The 17483-nt window shown below is 40.8% G+C and overlaps 1 long non-coding RNA gene across 1 annotated transcript in view; it reads right to left on the bottom strand.

Annotated features, from left to right (window-relative positions):
- The window catches only part of LOC115288201, a 19107-nt gene continuing 1624 nt past the window's right edge, over positions 1-17483 (bottom strand). Inside the window, exons 2-5 of the long non-coding RNA XR_003906860.1 lie at positions 15095-15263; positions 9291-9347; positions 6777-6943; positions 1-1231 (exon numbers count right to left, since the gene is read on the bottom strand). This is a non-coding gene — a long non-coding RNA (uncharacterized LOC115288201). The remainder of the gene's footprint in view (positions 1232-6776; positions 6944-9290; positions 9348-15094; positions 15264-17483) is intronic.

Raw genomic sequence — 17483 nt, forward strand, 5'->3', positions numbered from 1 at the left:
GTGCCAACCCTCTTACCCGTCATGGGCATACCCAGAAGCCTATGTCTGAGTAGCCTGTCTTAGGTTGATAGGATGGCAATAAGGCTCCTCTTACCTGTCATTGGCTAACCAGCCCGTGCCTCTTGCCATAAAATGGTTCTTCACCAGCCTCCTGATCGGCCATATCTAGCTTGTGATAGTGGACCTGGATAGGCTGCATTAGCATCTATTTGCTGCCTTAGAAATGCCATGACCTTATTGAATAGAACAGGGCCCAAGGACACTAAGATCAATAAACCCCCAGTAGGTCCTAAAAGTGGGAGGAGATAGGGTAGGAGTCCATGAAATCCACTGAGAAAAGGGCTGTCGATGAGTTCCCTCCTTCTCTTCTCTACGTCTTCTTGAAGCGTCTTGATCTTATTCCTGACGATGCCAGACTTCTTCACATAAAAGCAGCCACGGGTACAGGCACCCCCATTTTTAGGTACAACCAACAATGTTGTGCCAGCGAAGGGTTAGAAGCGTTTAGAATTTTGTGGGTGCTTTCCAAGATGGAAAAGGCAGAAAACTCTATAATAGAATCCCGAGGTCCAGGGAGTGCTATAGGGTGATAATTAAACTTAGGGTTTAATTCCTCTATTATCTTGGGTTTTGGCCATCCTATACTTATCTTGCAGTCCTCCTCCATCAGATACATGAATGGGAGGGAATACATTCCAGCAAACAGGTTTTCCCACACTGCCATGGCAGGAGGACTGCATCATCTTGTTATTATCGCTCCCTCTAGCATGGGCATTCTGACCTAGGGTGGCCATAAAATATGTTTTGTTATCATTTTTATTCACACATTGCTGAATGGAACTATAGCAACTATTATGCATGGTATCATAAAAGATGGTGCATGGGCAGGGCCCAGGACAGCCGTCTGCAACAGGAATAATCTGTGGTTTGGATACACAGAAATATTTCATATTAGCACCTCCTGTGTTGGAACCAATGGCTACTCGATACGCTGTCTTAGAGCCACAGTTAACCATGGAAATGATGGGGTTGCGGATAGTTCCACTCTCAGATAGAACCCAGTCGGGGAAAGTTTCCCTAGATCCTCCTCGGCACTCACAAGGATTCCCAAAACGTTCCTGTATGAACCGTCTGGCTGCATTGGGATCCTCAAATCCACCCTGTATGGGTCTTACCAGATACCGGAAACCAACCATCCAAAGGAGGTGCCACCATTTCCCAAACATGGTCCCTAAAAGAAAAGACAAAGATATTTCTCAAGGAGATTTCTCCTCCCTGGAAGGCTGAGTATTACTATTTGCTTTACTAGTCTCTCCAGCAACCATCAGGCTGCATCTGCTTGTTGTGAGTAGATGCACACTGCTCCTCGTCCCCAGATCAAGACAGGGTCAGGACCATGCCACTTATTATCTAAGGCTTATTATCCAAAGCATGGTAGCAAAGGTTCTTTGTGTGTCTGTGCCAGAGACGTTCAGCAGCTGAGCATCCTTCCTTATCCAAAGTCAAAAAATTTAAAATGAAGAGTGAATGATGTAAAAGATTTCTGGGAGATCCCTTAGTGGGGTACCATTTCCCCGTTTTTATTTTTACAAGAGTGGTTTTTAAGGATAGATGTGCTTTTTCTACTATACCCTTGTCCTTGTGGGTTATAAGGGATCCCGGTGATGTGTTTAATGTGTAACTGTTGACAGAATTTAGAGAACATGGTCCCAGTATATCCAGGTCCATTGTCAGTTTTTATTTGTTTTGGAATCCCTGACACTGATATGGCAGAAAGCATGTGTGCTGCAACGTGCTTTCCTGCTTCCCCAGTTTGTAAGGTAGCATATAGGAAACCGCTGTCAGTATCTACACTCACATGGACATATTTTAGATTTCCAAATTCTGAAATGTGAGTCACGTCTATTTGCCAGATGGCATTGGGCACTAGCCCCCGAGGATTTACTCTTAAATGGGGAACAGGCAAATTCACAACACAAGAAGGGCACGGTTTTACTATCTGTCGTGCCTGTTCATGGGAAATTTTGAAAATAATTCTTAAGGTGCAGGCACTAAGATGATGCGTAGTGTGAGCTCTTGAGGCTGCTTCTACTCCTGTACCCTTGGTAATTATGATATTATAGATCTTTCTTGTGGCTGAATCAGCCTCCCGGTTGCCCAAAGACAGGGGACCCAGGAGGCCAGTGTGGGCCCTTAAATGACCAATGAAGAAAGGATTTTTCCTTTTATGAATTAAAAACTGAAGCTGCATAAAAAGAGGAGCAGCCCCGGAACTCTTGTTTTATTTGGGCTGCAGTCTCTAGTAGGAGTACAGAGTTAGCTATGTAAGCACTGTCTGCGTATAAATTAAAAGGTTTATCATGAAAAGCGGAGAAGACCGCAATAACTGCACGTAGCTCCACAAGTTGAGCAGAAGTGGATGGGGTGGGAAAGCTTATGACTTGATCCTCAAAGGTGTAAGCCGCAGTGCCAGTAGAGGAGCCGTCAGTAAAGACTACTAAGGCCTGTGATAGTGGCTGTCAAGAGGTTTTTGTTGGGAATATAAATTCATGAGCATTAAAGAAATGTAGGAGTTTGTTAGGTGGGTAATGGTTGTCCAACCTACCAAAGAAGGAAGCACATGTGATAGGCCAGCAGTCAGTGGTTTGAAAAAGCCAGTCAACCTGTCCCTTTGAGTAGGGTTGTATGATGGAATCAGGCTCCTTGCCAAAGTACTTCACACTTTGTTCTCTCCCTAGAATGATAAAGTCAGCCACGGCCAAATAGTAAGGATAGATGACCTTTGCAGGTGAGGAGGGAAGATGTACCCACATAACGGGGGCATTTTGCCAGAAGACTGCTGTAGGTGTAAGAGAGGTTTTGCAAATAATAAACATGAGGGGTTGATCATAGTCTATGGCGGTAATGAATTGGGAGTGGATGACCTCTTCCACAATCGTTAATGCTTGGCGCCCTTCACTAGCGAGAGATCTAGAAGATTTGGGATCCGGGTCTCCCCGGAGTATGTCAAACAAGGGTTTGAGCGGTCCGGTGGTGAGCCTAAGACAGGGCCTAATCCAATTTATATCCCCTAGTAGCCTTTGGAAGTCACTGAGTGTTCGGAGGGTGTCCAATCTGAGCTCTAGTTTCTGAGTAGTTATGTGGGCTCCCAAAATCTGAAAACCTAGATAAGTATAAGGGTCCTGTAACTGTATTTTTTCAGGGGCTACCTGTAGCCTGTGAGCCGGTAAGGACGATCATAAGTCATCAAGGCATTTTAGCACCTGTTGGCTATCTCTTCCTGCCAGAAGAATGTCATCCATATAACGTATAATGTATAACTCTCTCCAAACATTGCGTACCTCCTGTATGGCCAGTGCCGCAAACTTTTGACATAAGGTAGGGCTATTAGCCATACCCTGAGGCAGAACTTTCCATTGATATCTTTTCATGGGCTCTCTAAAATTAATAGAGGGTACACTAAAGGCAAATCGCTCCTGGTCGTTGGGATGGAGAGGGATAGTAAAGAAACAGTCTTTAAGATCTATGATAATTTTATAGTGACCCAGAGGTATAGCCACAGGAGAGGGAAGCCCCGGCTGGAGCGTTCCCATAAGAACCACTGTTTTATTTACTGCTCTAAGGTCTTGCAACAACCTCCATTTGCCTGATTTCTTTTTTATGACAAAAATAGGGGTATTCCAAGGGGAATTACTCTCCACTATGTGTCCGGCAGTTAATTGCTCCTGTACTAGCTATTGCACTGCTTGTAGTTTTTCAATAGATAAAGGCCATTGATCAACCCACACAGGGTAGTTGGACTTCCAAGTGATCCTATCTGCATGGGGTACAGGGATGTCAATGGCCCTTAAAATAAATTTCCTAAGCCCTTTCTTTGGTGGTTTTTCTGAATCTCAATAGATTGGGTAATTTCTCATACTTTCCTCAATCTTTTCCTGGCCGGAACTCTTGGGCCAGCATCTGTGCCGTTACTATCTCATTTGGACTGCACATAATGATACTTATTTGAGTTAGGAGGTCTCGCCCCCATAAGTTGACAGGAAGTCCTTGAATAACAAAAGGTTGAATGCTTCCCTGATTTCCTTCTACATCCTGCCAGTGCAATAACTTTGCACTCTTTTCTGGGTTTTGGCTTTGGCCTATGCCCTTAAGGTTAGTTAATGTAGGCGACAGTGGCCACTGTGAAGGCCAGGCTTCTTTCTTAATAATGGTGACATCAGCTCCGGTGTCTACTAATCCTTGGAATTCTTTCCCATCAAGCCAGAGTGTAAGCATGGGCTTTTGGGCATTAACAGGTTGTACCCAATAAGCATCGGAGGAGCCAAAACCTTGGGCTTCTCGGCTCGAGTTTTTTGCTGGGTTTTCAGAAGCAAGAAGGGGCAGTAAAAGTAGTTGTGCTATATGCTGCCCTGTGGGTACTGTAGTAATCACCTGGGGAGAGGAGACCATAATTTTTATTTCTCCCATGTAATCGTTGTCTACTACCCCAGGATAGACATGTAACCCCCTAACTGTGGTGCTATTGTGCCCCAATAGTAGCCCAAAAGTTTTTGGTGGTAAGGGACCATAAATCCCAGTGGGTATAGTTTGGACCCCCATTTCAGGGGTTAATACTGTGTGGGTGGCGGAACAGAGGTCCAGTCCTGCGCTTCCTGGGGTAGCTCTGCAGAGGTCGGAAACGGATTGTTTGCGGGAACAAACTTGATTGCCCCAAAAGCTTGTCTGGATTTGGCGGCCTGGGACTGGCCCTGATTCCCGTTTCCCTGTAAGGGTGGCAATGGGTTACCATGAGAGTCCGTCTTTGATTTGCATTCATTAGCCCAGTGTTGGCCCTTATGGCATCCAGGACACAATCTAGGAGCGGCATTTTGATCATTGGACTGCTTGTTGGATCTACAGTCCTTGGCAAAATGGCTTTCTTTACCACAGCTGAAACATCTTCCTCTCTTTTGCTGACCTAGTAACTCTTTGACCGTAAACCCCTGTAGGACAGCAGCCATTGCCAATCCCTGTTGGTAGGCAGAGCCGATATCAGAACACAATCTAATATATCCAGAGAGATCAGTCTTTTTCCGATAAGGCCTAATGGCTGCCTGACACGGGGAGTTTGCATTTTCATATGCAAGTTGTTTAACGAATTCGGTGCCAGCCCCGCTGCTGTAAGAAGCCGATGGACAAAGTCAGCAAAAGGCTCATTGGGACCTTGCTTAATGTTAGTTAAAGAGGAACTGAGGTCCCCTTTGACTGGCAACTTTCTCCAGGCTCTAGTCCCAGCTGCCTGTACTTGAGCAAACAAGCCAGCATCATATTACATCTGTACCTCACTGTTGGAATAAATTCCCTCCCCCAACAGCATATCCAAGTTCCAGCCATTATTTGTCTGTGCACTACGTCGAGCAGTCTCTTTACAAAATTCAGCATATTCCAATTTCCACAACAAATAATCCCCCCCAGATAAGGAGGCTCGAGCAAGGGTAGCAGCCGGAGGATTTTTGAGAGCCGACCCTCGTCTCGGGGGTTTGGGTATTTGCCATGAAGGTGTGACGGAAGACTCCCTTTTGCCAACCTTAAGTTTTTCTAATCGTGATATCAACTCTTGGTGTTCTTCTTCTAATTTAATCTGCTCTCGCAACTGCTCTATTTTATCTATTAGATCTTTTTTGGGATCTATGACAGGCAAAGCTAATGAGGGCGCCGAAGGTGGGAGGCTAATATGGAGGCAGCCAATCAGGGTTGTGGTATTTTGCAGCCTCTTCATCAAGATCCTCCTAGTCACTATCTGACAATTCATCATTGGAAGCCTTTTTTGTTAGTCTCGGGCGTGAACATTTAGGTCTAGTTCTAATCCTCTGTTTTATCTTTCCCCTTTTTAGATTAGAGTCTACCTCTTTGGGTCTCAGAGCTGGATATCTGGTTTCTTCTCAGAGTCACTGTCTAAGGAAATGAGATCTTCCTCCCCATGGCTGTGGGTAGGGGACCTCTTTCTTTCTTTTTGTAAGATCTTTTCCCCATTTTCAATTATGTTGGCAACGATTGGATTCCTAGGCTGTACGCTAATGATCTCATATTAGAGTCCAATAAGCGAAGGCACTAACAGGAATTTTTTCTGGTCCAAAAGTGCTATAGTAATCTTTTAAAGCATCCCCCACTCTTTTCCACCTTTTTTCATCTATTGTAAGGATGCAGGTCTGATTCAAGTTTCCCCTCTGACCTTGAAGGCCAGCTAATACCATTAACATTTCTGGGGGCGGGCCTAAAGGTGGAGGTTAAGACTAGTCACGCCCTACATGAGGGTCCTAGTCACACCCTACGTGAGGGTCCCGGGTCCACTCTGTAATTGGTTAAAGTTACTGTCAATGATGTGATGCTATAATGATTGGACCCCTGTACCTGTGTCACAATTTCCTGTAACTCCCCCTTCCCAAACTTAAAAGGCCCTGCCCCCCCATGTTCGGGGCTCACTCCACGTGGATCCAGTACATTGGAGGAGTCTGTCAGCCCGGGCTTATATAAGCCCGTAATAAAGCCCATTGCTTTTGCATGCGTGATTCAGTCTCCCAGGTAATCTCTGTTTTTTGGGGCGATATTAAAATCTGGGCATAACACTATAGTTCCTTCCTGGGGGAACCAAGGGCAGACTTGATGGAGGAACTGAAAAAATTCCAATAATTGTCTTTTCTTAACCTTTACTCCCCGTGCCCTTAGGGCCTCTGTCAGACCATTTACAAAGGTCTCATGTTGGCTTATTTCCTGCCCCATAATCCCCGATCACTTACCCGAGCCCTGGTAAGTTCCCTCGTAGTCGTCTCCCTATAAATTCTTCAAGTTCAGCCGGCAATCCTAATGTGGTCGATCAGCATTCTTCATGAAACCCCTCGTACTCAGCGCCCCTCATTGGGTTGGGTGCCACTTAACCCGTCTGGCAGGTCAGTCAACACAGGCTCTGAGGGAGGGAGTGAGAATTGGGGGGCAGGGGACACAGAATGGAGGCAAGACAATGTCTCTGATCAAGCCTTATTTTTAAAGGGCAGAAGGCGGGAAGCAAGGCAGCTGACATAGGCCGGTTGCTAAGAAACAAGGTCATGTGAAAAGGCTAGGGTAAAGGAGAAAACAAAACTGCAGTTTCAGCACAGCGCTGAGGAGCCGATAAGAAAGTCCAGCCTGTCTCCAGCCCTGAGCTGCAGGCGGCTAATCTTAGGTCAAGGCACAACTCTTTTCTTCTGGCAGCTCCCTACACTAAAAACCACTGAATTGTATACTTTCAGTGGTTAAAATGGTAAATTTTATGTTATGTGAAGTTTATCTTAATTTTCTATAAATTACATTGAGATATCACCTTACGACCAAAACAATGGCTGACATTTTAAAGACTGGCACTACCCAATGTTGACAGGACAGGAACAACTGAAACTTCCATAGGTTGCCAGTGGGAATTCAAAATGATTCAGCCACATTGGAAATCAACTTGGCAGTTTCTTATAAAGTTAAAACATACATTTACTATGTATCCCAGCAATCTCACTCCTAGGTATTTTACCCAACAGAAATGAATACATATATCCATATGAAGACCTACATGTGAATATTAATAGCAGCTCTATTCATTAATAGCCCCCAAATGGAAACAACCCAAAGGTCCGCCTAACAGATTGGGGCCCCAGAATGACTAAAGGTAAAAATACTACTAATAATAGCAATTTCATTCCTGAATATATACATAAGTGAATATATCCATTTAAAAAGACATTATCACTAAAATGGAGTTAAATGTGGTATAAATCATACAATGAAATTTCCACAGCAATTAAAAATGAAGAACTACCGGTACATGTATCACCAAGGATGAATGTACACATGTAATGTTGAGCAAAAAAAAAGCCAGACATCAGAGTACATACTATATGATTCCATTCACAGAAAATTCAAGAAACTATAACAATTTTATGCTGATAGAAGTCAGAATAGTGACAGAGGATGGGGGTGGGTGGGGTGGCGGTGAAAGGTACAATGGGTACCTTGTACATGAGAGACGTCTGGGACACTGGGAAATTCATGATCTGGTTAGCAGCTACGTAAGTATACACATGAAAATTTATCAAGCTGAACATTTAAGATTTATGTACTTTGTATATTGTACCCAATTACTAAGTTTTTAAATTTTTCAAAGAAAATAAAAATTACCCTGGTCCTCCTAGCTCCCTCCAATTCATCCATAGTCCCATTAAAATTATCCTTTCTTTTTTTTTTTTTTTTTTTTGAGAAAGAGAGTGAGAGTGCACATGTGCAAGCAAGGGAGGGGCAAAGAGAGGATCTTAAGCAGACTCCACACCCAGCGAAGAGCCTAACACTGTGCTCCATCTCACAACCATGACATTGTGACCTGAACCAAAATTAAAAGTCAGACACTTATTCGACTGAGCCACCCAGACGCCCATATCCATTTTAAAAGAATACGTCATTATGTCACTTCTGTGAGTTCTGTTGCCATGATTTCTGTCATGATTTTTGGATCCATCATGTCCTGTCCCTGCTCACCTGTTGGTCTCATTTTTCTGGGTTTCAGCCAAACCCTTCGCAATTTCATACCTCCACATCTTCAAACCAGCTGTTTCTTTTGAAACTACCACCTCCAACCAGCCTTCAGGAATCAGCTCACAGAGGACTAGTTTCCCTCTGAAGCCCTCTTTCACAGCCTCCACCCATTTCCCTTTCAAAAAGAATTAGGGCCTCTTTCCTCTCTGCTACCACATCTCCACTACAACACCTATTACAGAATAGTGATATGTTGTTTAGGCCAATTGAGGGCTGACATGTTTTTATTCCACTACACTGTGAGCTTCTTAATGGTGGGGCTATTCTTCCTTCACTATTTGTATCTCCAGTATCTATTTCAGTGGCTGAAAGATAAGAGGTATTTGCTAAGCGCATGAATTCGAAAGCTCTAAAGACATTTTGCCAACCCCATTAAATATATTAAGTTACAATTATTTGATTTTCTTCTTTGCCAAAATCTTAGACAAATAACTACTGACTGCGCTTCTGACTGGAAAAAAGAACAAATGTACCCATATTAAGCTCAGTTAAAAGCAAAGAAGCTTGAGGGTTTGGTAAATTTTTGCTTCCTTGTTTTAGAATTTTCTTCAATTTCTATGAGATTTTTCAAAATATTATAATTGCTCAAAAAGATTCCCTTAAATCTTTTTCTTTTTTGACATCCATGATCCCAGACTTCCCAAGCTTAAAGTAACTGTTTATGAACTAAAAAGTTATTAAAGAAAGTTAATACCTACCTTACACTTTGATGTTAGCCTTCACAAAGGACTCCTTCCAGCTAAATGTCCAGGGGCCTGGGCAGAATCAAAATAGCTGGTAAGGTCAATTTTATTCATTATTTAGACAAAAGACAAGTCCCTCTTTTCAAGTAGGTGGTAAACAACCACAGAGTGTTTTTGCTCTTTCTAATGTACAGCTTGCTCATGCTTTCCTCGTAAGCTCCATTGCTCAGTCTCTTCAATCTCCTCCGTGTCCAAGGAACCCCCGCTGAGGGCTGCTCTTACTCCTTCATATCTTCCCAGAAATATAACCCTGGGAGCCCGATAAGACCAAGCCAGGCAGCAAGATCATTTGTCAGAGGCAAGCCCAATTCTCTAACATCCATAGGTCTCTGCACTGCAGGGACTCACAAATCTGCAAAGCCCCATTCAGGACTGAGAGATGGGAAAAAGAAAGCATTTGGGGTAGAGAGGAAAGAAAGGCTAACCTATATTTTATATTCTGACTACCAAACTCCTAGAATTGTACCTCTGTTTGAAAAGCCTAGATATCAAGAGTTATTAATTTAATCAGCCTGTACAGGTTAGGAAAGAAATAGATTCTAGCAAGGGGGGAGTGCTGTAATGTTTTCATGAAAGACAACTGCAGAACATACACTCATACATACATTCCACCAGCTTTCCAGACTAATTTTACTATTACAAGACCACTATTTTAATCTTCCCTGTTTCAAATTAAATTTTTAGTTTCCCATCACTCTAGCAGGCTACGATGTAATATTAGGTTGGAAAAATGAGAAACCATATATTAAAAAAGAGAGAGGAAACATTCCACAACCATAAAGAATTAGGAAACCACTGTACCAGATCACAGGATTCTGCAGGGGAAAGAACTATGTCACCATGACAACCTGGGATATTTTTATTGAGAGAGTTGATAGGTTATAGAGAAACATTTTTCAGAATTTGGAGGTTGAAAGTGATGTATCAGAACATATGTGGGAGTTGAGAGACATCTCAAATTTGGATTTTTGTCCTTTTTTTTTCAGCTTCTCCTTGCAATCTACATGTTGCCAAATCTTGTGTTTTAAGGGCAATGGGATAAAAGTAATCTTTATATCCCATATTCATATATAAGCGTTACGGACGTGTGTGTATAGATGCAACTTCACTAGTTAGACAGTTTTCATTAACAACGAATACAAAGTTTCTTGAGAAGTAGGAGAAATTTATTATCAATTTATAGCTCAAAAGAGGTCATTATACATTCACGTACCCATCCTTGGCTTAAAAATCTGAAAGTATCAGATGGATATTTCTGTCATGTATTGAATCCATACTATATTACTTCTCAGTTGACTTTATAATATTTTTCTCTTCTATTTTTAATTTCTTTTGTGCCATTTCCCAAAGAGTCTGCATAAAGTTATGTTACATGAGTATTATCTACTTGGTATATGCTAGTTTACTTAACAAAGTATATGTGGTCAATGTTATTTTGCCTACAAAGCAGATGCAAAGTTAAGACAAAATGTTTCTGCTTCTCTGTGTCTTATAACAGATACTTTACAGCTATCATTTTATTCGAGCTTCACAATATTTCATAGGTATTATTATCCCCATTTTAGAGATGAAGTAACTGTTATCAAGGATGTGATATAATTTGCTAATTCCATAGGGAAGTGTTAAAACCCAGGTCTATCCGACCCTTGAGAGCCTTCCCATTTCCCATGCTACATTGAATCTCAATGTCCTCATAATTCTTGAAGCACAGACTTTGCACTTATAATTAACAATTCTGGACAATAAGCCAATATATCATCCAATATATTTATACTTCCAGCTAAGATACCTGTAAGTTCCTGTATTGAAAACATCCTCTGCTCCAAACACATAAAATGTAAAAAGAGAAATTAAGAAACAAACGTGCCTGGGAGGCTCAGTCGGTTGAGCATCCAGCTCTTGATGTTGGCTCAGGTCATGGTCTCACAGGTTGTGGGAGTAAGCCTCACATTGGGCTCCATGCTGCGTGTGCAGCCTGCCTGCTTGGGATTCTCTCTCTCTCTCTCTCTCTCTCTCTCTCTCTCTCTCAAACTAAATTAAAAAACAAACAAACCATTATCATGCTCAGGACCCATATAAACCTCTCTGAGGCCCCAAACACCAAAGCTGAGGCCTGCTGGGCTCCCCATCTGCTCCCATTTTGTTCTGCTGTGTACGGGAACCAAAAATCCTCCCAAGAAAGGGAAGGCTTAGACTCACGTTCACTGCTGAAACTAGGGGCTTCTTCACCCATGAAAAAAGCTGAAAAGGGCTGCAGTGACTGCTTCTAGAGCCGTGGCTTACGGAGCCAGGAGAAAGGTGACGCAGCACCACATCCAGGACCTGGGCCACGCTGCCCACTAGATCAGAGACTGGATCTGTAATTTCTCCTAATAGCACAGCCCAACAAGCCTAAGCTAGGAATATAAGTCCTTATTCTGGTCTGGGAGTCCCTTGGGGGAAAAGAAAACAAAACAAATTTCCTAATCAGGATGTCTGCTTATCAAAATTCCAAATATATAAGGAAATTCATACTTAGAATAGTAACCAACAAAATTAAAAGAGAGGACATAAATTCATTCCAGATGAAATGAACATAAGAAAATGAGTTTTAAATAAGCATGTAAACATCTTTGAGTATTCTCTAAGAAAGTTAAAAGAAAAAAATACAAGGAATTATAAAAGCAAGGAGAAATTTTTAAAAAAAGGTTGACATGGAAAAGCATCTACTAGATATCTTGAAAATAACAAAATATAGTCATTGAAATAAACACTCAATTGATAAAATACACTCTAGTCTGGTCTCAGTTGAAGAAAAAGTTTCGTAAATTAATAGAACTGGGATTCACCCAGATCTCCACACAGCAAGATGAGATGAAAGAAAGAGAGGAAAGAGAAGGAGGAGAACAGGAGGAGTGGTTAAGAGTAGTCAGAAGAAAAAAGAATTAGAGGATTTAATAGTGATGTAACAGGAATTCCAGAAAAAGATAATAGAGGAAATGGCTGAAAAACAATATTCACAGAGATCATGGGGTCAGCATTTCTGAACTGAACAAATAAATTTTCAGAATGGAAGTTCACACTGAATGCTAATTAGTAAAAAGCAATTCCGGGGCACCTGGTGGCTCAGTCTATTGAGCATCTGACCTTGGCTCAAGGCATGATCTCGCGGTTCATGAGTTCGAGCCCCATCTGAGGCTCTCTCTGCTCTCAGCACAGAGCCTGCTTTGGATCCTCTGTCCCCCTCTCTCTGCCCTTCCCTGACCTGTGCTTTCTCTCCGTCTCTTTCAAATAAAGAAATAAACTTTAAGAAAAAAAGAAAAAAGCAATTCCACATATACAAAGTAGATCTTAAAAACCAACAGGAGAAAGGACAGTTGAGCTGCAGTGGAATGACATTTAGACTTACAGCAGACTTTTAATCAGCAACAACAGATGTTAGAACACAAGAGTAATTAAGAATACCATGGAAAATAACTGTGGGTATCAAAGTATACCAAACCCAAAATTATTATTCAAGAAAGAAACCAAAGTAAAGATATTGTCAGTGACACCAAAACTAAGACTTAAATCACAAACATTTGCTAAAAGGAAAAACAAGAAAGAGCAAAGAAATTGTTATGAATATGGTGAATTTGCTTACTATTAAAATGCTAATTTTGAGGGAACCAAATAAACTAAGAAATACGGGTAGCAATGTTTAGTGAAAAATTAATGTCTAGTAAAGTCTTATTTGGGAAGAAGATAGAAGTAAGATTTTTATTAGATATTTTGTTAAGAATAGAAATGAAATTAGTATTTGGCATAAGGTAATTTTTATACACACCTAGTAGAGGTACAACCACTTTGGAGAGCAATTTTTAACTAAGAGGATGTATGCCCTCTCACCCAGCAATTCCAATTCTGGGCACATGTAAAGAGGACATCCCAGGGGGGCCTGGGTGGCTCAATCAGCTGAGCATCCAACTTCGGCTCAGGTCATGATCTCACAGTTAGGTTCTTGAGTTCATCCCCCACGTTGGGCTCATTGGGCTCATAGCGCATGTGTTTCCCCTCTCTCTCTGCCCCTCCTCTACTGGCGCTCTGCCTCGTTCTCTTATCTCGAAAATAAATAAACATTAAAAAATAAATAAAATGTTTTAAAAAATCTCAAATGTGATCAAGGAGACATATATGAATATTCATAATAGCATTGGTAATAATAGTAAAAAAATTATAAACAACATAAATGTATATCAGCAGAATAAAGGATTAGTAAATTGTGATTTGTATTTGGAATAGTGTATGCAGTAGGAAAAAGTGAATGAACCAGAATTAGAGGTAGAAACATGAGTAAAATCCTAAAATACAATGTTAAGAATAAAAAACAAGTTGCAGAAAGATACAGAGTATACCATTCTAGTTTTAAAATATTTTAAATAAAATATTATATGTTGTTTGTAATACTTAGAATAAATGGAAAACTTAACAGTACGTGGGAATGAAAAGAGACAAAATCAGGAGAGTAATTACCTTTGGGAAGATGAAGGGGAATGGCATTGTGTATGGGGTACCAAGAGGCTTCAGTTATATTTGTAATACTTTCTTTTTTTAAAAGTTTATTTTAGGGGCACCTGGGTGGCTCGGTCGGTTAAGTGTCTGCCTTCAGCTCAGGTCATGATCTCAGGGTTTGTGGCTTCAAGTTCCACATAGGGCTCTGTGCTGAATGCTTGCTCAGAGCCTGGAGCCTGCTTCAGATTCTGTGTCGCCTTCTCTCTCTGCCCCTCCCCGCTCAAGCTCTGTCTCAAAAATAAATGAATGTAAAAAAGAAAAAAATTTTATTTTCTTTATTTTGAGAGAGAGAGTATGAGCAGGGAAGGGGCTGAGAAAGAGGAAGACACAGAATCTGAAGCAGGCTCCAGGCTCTTTGCTGTCAACACAGAACTGGACATGGGGCTCAAATTCATGAGCCACGAGATCATGACCTGAGCTGAAGTCGGACACAACTGACTGAGCCACGCAGGCACCCCATGTAATACTTTACTTTTTTAGCTGGGTGTAGGGATAAATGAATAAATGAATAAGTAAATTAATTTTAATTGCAAATATCATTGGTGTATACCTGATAAAGTGGTATAACTAAAATAATATCTAGAAAGATTATTTAAATTGGAACTTAACAAACTACAAATGTTATGCTCTTATTATGGTATTAACTTATTTTCTTTCCCCTAGCTTTATTGAGGCATGATTGACAAATAAAAACTGTATATATTAAGTTGTACATGATGTTTATATATATATATATATATATATATATATATACATTTTTAACGTTCTTTCACATTTATTTATTTTTGAGAGACAGAGAGAGAGCACAAGTGGAGCAGGGAAAGAAGGAGACACAGAATCTGAAGTAGGCTCCAGGCTTTGAACTGTCAGCACAAAGCCCAATGCAGGGCTCGAACCCACTAACCATGAGATCATGATCTGAGCCAAAGTCAGATACTTTGCCGACTGAGCCACCCAGGTACCCTGATATATGTATACATTTTTAAGTAATCATCACAATCAACCTACTTTAATATATCCATCACCTCACATAGTTATTATTTGTGTGTGTGTGTGTGTGTGTGTGTGTGTGTGTGTGTGTGCGCGTAGAGGACATTTAAGTTCCCCTCAGCAAGTTTCAAATATACAATACATTCTTATTAACTATACTCACCATACTATATATTAGGTCTCAGAACTTCTTCATCTTATAACTATAAGTTTGTACCCTTTGACCAATATGGTATTACCTTCTGATTCTTCCTGTCCTCTGGAAGCTAGTGAAGGCCTTCTCCAGATGTGTCAAAGTAAAACATTTCTGTTTCAGTTTGTTTTGGACTTTTCTTCTATCTCCTGGTCCTGCCTTGTTTGCAGATCCAATCTGGATGTCCCAGTCCAGATGCTGAAATGGTCGCCTCCCTGCTCAAGGATTGGAAAAACAATTTTCAGATAATTCTAAGTCCCTCTGCTATTGTTTAAAATGTGTATTCTGAGTATTATTTTCTCTTCTGCCACATTTCCATAGCTCTAGCCATCTCTAGTTCTAATTGTACAGCACTTAACTCCTTGGTGAGCATTGCTGTACCCCTGAAAAGTGCCTCCACTAGTGACTTACTCCTTAGGAGGAGAGATACTCTCTGACTTCATGCCACCGCATCTCTCCATCCTCATCTCTGCTCCATAATCAGCCTTGGCGGTTTCAGTGGAAGAGAGGGGCAGTCTTACCTGCTTTATAGTTTGGGGCAGGAAGAACGTTCATGGACCAAGAGTAAACACAGAAACACAAAACCTCATCAGTCTAGGTATTAAAGAACTGTGCCCTTTCCCAGTGGGCACAGAATTCTTGAGAGTTCCCATATCACAGAAGTGTGGGATTTCAGGCACTTCCACTTTCTTTTAAATGTCAATCCCGCTGGGAGAGGTCAACTCACACTAGACTGCCATATTTGCTACTCACACCCCAGCCCAGTCAATTCAAGTTCCTGAGGTCTTAAGCAGTCCCCGAGTAGCCAATGAATATCTGTGTGCTTGTCTAAAACACTTGGTTTCCCTTGAGTAGACACCTTGGCCCCTGAGGTTTTCTTGACTGCCCTTCTTCACTGCCTCAATCCCTGACTATCTGTGCAATTATGATGGGATGGTATTTTGAAACATTAATCAATCTCTCTACCCATTTATTGTTAGCATTAAACTACTTCAAGAAAGAAATCACCTGCTCACCGGAGACTGACCTTAATTATGTAAACTTTGATTCTTAAAACATTTCTGAAGAGTTTATGTAATAATGTATTTTTCTTTTGAGTATATCACATTTAAAGTGTTCTTATTTCTTTTTTTTCAGGTAATTTTAGGAATTAAATTTATAGAAGTGCTAGGGTACCTGGCTGGCTCAGTCAGTGTAGCATGTGACTCTTGATCTTGGGTTGCGGGCTCAAACCCCACACAGGGTGTGATTACTTAAAAATAAAATCTTTAAAAAGAATTTATACAAGTGCTAATTTGTCTCTATAAGCCCATGAGAGCACAGCTCCTTCAACAAAATAAACTTCATAATTTAACTTATTAACATCTTCCAGATGTAGGACATCTCATTTTCATATAATGAGAAGTAAAGCCCTACATAAATAACAGACACATAGACATCTAGAGAGTTTATGGGTTTGAGTCTACAATTTCAGCCACATGTCAAGAGTCAACACAGAAACACAAAAACTCACTAGTCCAGATACCAGAGAGTTGTTCTTCCCAGTGGGCACAGAATTCCTGAGCTCAAAATAGACAGACAGACAAATAAATAAGAATAACAAACCAGATTCTTTGCTGTCTTTTACTCAATACAAAACAACAACAACTCTGTAAGTCATTAATCCTTTTACAGGGATCACCAAGTGGCCAGACCATATTACCAAATTGCCAATCACTGCTGTCACCAGAGAGGCATAATTTATTAACCATTACAAACAAAAACACAAAAAGAGTGGACGCAAAAATTGAAATTAGGAAAACAGAGACTGAAAAAATTCTGTTGTGCTTCAGAGTCACCTCTGGAAGCAGGAAAATACCTGGACTTGGCAGTCCATGAGCTAGAGCTCTCTGGTCATGAGTTCATCTGGTTCTGTCAGATGAATACATTGGGCATCTTGGTGGGAACTGCAAAACTGTTAAAGGATAATTCTAAAAGAAATAATTTACAAAATAGTTATACAAAATAACTCTTTTATTAACTCTCTCCTATAGATGTTACAGTCTGTTCCAGGAGAATCCAAAAAGCAGACAAAGAACAAGAATATTGACCTTGCAAATGGATGCAAAATTGGCTTTTCTACAGAGAAGTAGAGTTCTCCCTCCATTGGATACAACTTAACTCACATGTTCACAGATAATAATCACTTGTATTACCATCTATTCTCTACAAGTTAACTTTAATCCCTACAGAATTCTGAAATAGTCTGATTCAAGATAAAGGTGAGTATCTTTTAGGATCAGACAATCCTCGAAACTCCAGCATTCCATTGAAAGAACATCCATTAATCTTTTTTGCTTATTTCAAAGTGTTATATTTCTTCTTACACATTACAAACCAGAAGATATAGGATGTACTAGAGGGAGAAGTTTCTGTTCATTCACAGATCTGCTCTA

Source organism: Suricata suricatta, chromosome 3 (assembly GCF_006229205.1).
Source record: "Suricata suricatta isolate VVHF042 chromosome 3, meerkat_22Aug2017_6uvM2_HiC, whole genome shotgun sequence".
Taxonomy (NCBI): Eukaryota; Metazoa; Chordata; class Mammalia; order Carnivora; family Herpestidae; genus Suricata; species Suricata suricatta.